Source organism: Alligator sinensis, unplaced genomic scaffold (genome assembly GCF_000455745.1).
Source record: "Alligator sinensis unplaced genomic scaffold, ASM45574v1 scaffold1711_1, whole genome shotgun sequence".
In the NCBI taxonomy this organism is placed as follows: Eukaryota; Metazoa; Chordata; order Crocodylia; family Alligatoridae; genus Alligator; species Alligator sinensis.
This window is the reverse complement of record NW_005843590.1, coordinates 51,809-53,661: the sequence shown is the minus strand read 5'-3', so window position 1 is coordinate 53,661 and position 1,853 is coordinate 51,809.

Sequence of the window (1,853 nt, the reverse complement as noted above, 5' to 3'; positions counted from 1 at the left end):
CTGCAGAGGGGGGTGGGGGCTGTTTGTCTCTGCTTGCCACTAGTGGCAGGCTCTGAGCCAGGTCCCTTGAAGCCAGCCATCCTGCCCCTGGCTCTCAGCCCGAAGGGGACACCCCACCCAGTCCCTGGTGCAGGAGCTGCACAGGGCCCCATTCAGCCTAGGAGCCAGCATCCTAGCCCTTTGACCAGGGGCATTGCATGACTGGTTGTGGAAACCCGGCCCTGATGCAGTGCCCTGGGGGTTTATGGGGTCATGGCCTCCAGACATGGCAGGAGCTGAGAGTCCAGCAAGATGCACAGCGGGAGGCGACACAAGCTTGGAGGAAAGGGGTATGGGCAGCTGTAGTGCAGAGAGAGGAGCAGGGTTCAGACCCCAGTCACTCTTCCTCTGTCAGTACATGATTCAGGGCAGGCAGGACAGGCCTGAGGTCCATGCAGCTCCTAGGTGTGTAGCAGGGGTGTGGGACATAGCAGGGGAATGGGGAGTCTGCCTGGGTCTGGCTGCCCTGCGGGGCAAAGCCAGCGGGAATGGGGCCAGCGTGGCCAGCACAAGGCCACGGCCCTAAAGGCCTCATGTCATCCTGCTTCTGTGAGCATCATGCCACCGGTAAGCATGTGACATATGGTCCCACAGAGCGCACAAAGCAACAAGACTATATCCCCTGCTCCTCCCATGCAGATGTCTGGCCTTGTGCAATGCCCAGCTGCGCTGCCTATTTCCTACCCAGTGTGAAAGGGGAAACACTCCATAAGACTTGCACCATGCTGGGGATCTGCTCGTGTCCCCGGTGGCAGCTGTGCCCTTAGCTGCTCACCCTCTTCTCTTTATCACACTACTTTTTGGAAGCCACCTGGGATTATAGATGGGGGCATGACATACGTTTGCAAATATGGTAGTTGGGTGGTCACCACACAACTCCCTGAAGCGTCACCAGTGCTCTAGGACCTTGCATGCCTCCTGCCACGGAGCTCGTGCCACCCCTCGGTGCCAGCCTCAGCTCCCCCAGCTCTCAGGCTGGGGTTGGTTGCAGAGAGAGCCGGGGCCGGGCTCCCAGGGACATGGACATGGTGATGGCCGGGGAGCACTGGCCAAGAGCAGAGACCCTGCTGTCACCCACCCCAAAGCCTCATGCCCCACCACAAACACGGGGTATGAGCTACCCACCTCTTGGGGGGCAGGAGAAGCGTGCTGGGGGCCATGTGTGTAGGGCAATGGGGTATGGCGCAGGGTCAGCAACGGGGCTGTCACCAGCACATTCTCTGGGACCCCCAGATGAGGCAGCCCAGGGCCTGGACGGCAGCCCCTCCCTCCCCGGGATTGCAGCGTTGGCCTCAACCTTTGCCCTGTTTTTGCACAATCTAGAAAACGAAAGGGAATCTGCAGGGCACAGACGGACGTGGCTGGAGCAGAGGGAGCTGTGGATGGCAGGGCAATGGGGCTAGGGGCTCTCCTCCTCCTCCCCCTCCTCTTCCCTGCAGCTGGTGGTAAGTCTGGTCCCCAATGTCCCCCTGCCAAGGCTAGACCAGGCTCAAGCACCACCTAAACAGGGAGCAGGGTCCTGGCAGGACACGGGCCTGTCCCAGCCCTGCATTGGGGTACCGAGTCTGGGAGCTCGTGAGCAGGGACGGGGTAGAGCCATGGATGTGTGGAGGCACCACCCCAAGTCCACCAAGACCTGGAGAAGGAACCCGAATGGTGGAGAGGAGACATCAACTGGACTGGGCACACCAGCACGCCCATGCAGTGGGGAAAGTGAGGCACAGAGGAGATGGGGGCTTGCCAGCAACCTCATGCAGACCTGGGGGTAGGACCCAGGCACACAGAGATGTGGGCTTGCAGATGGCTAGATGCCA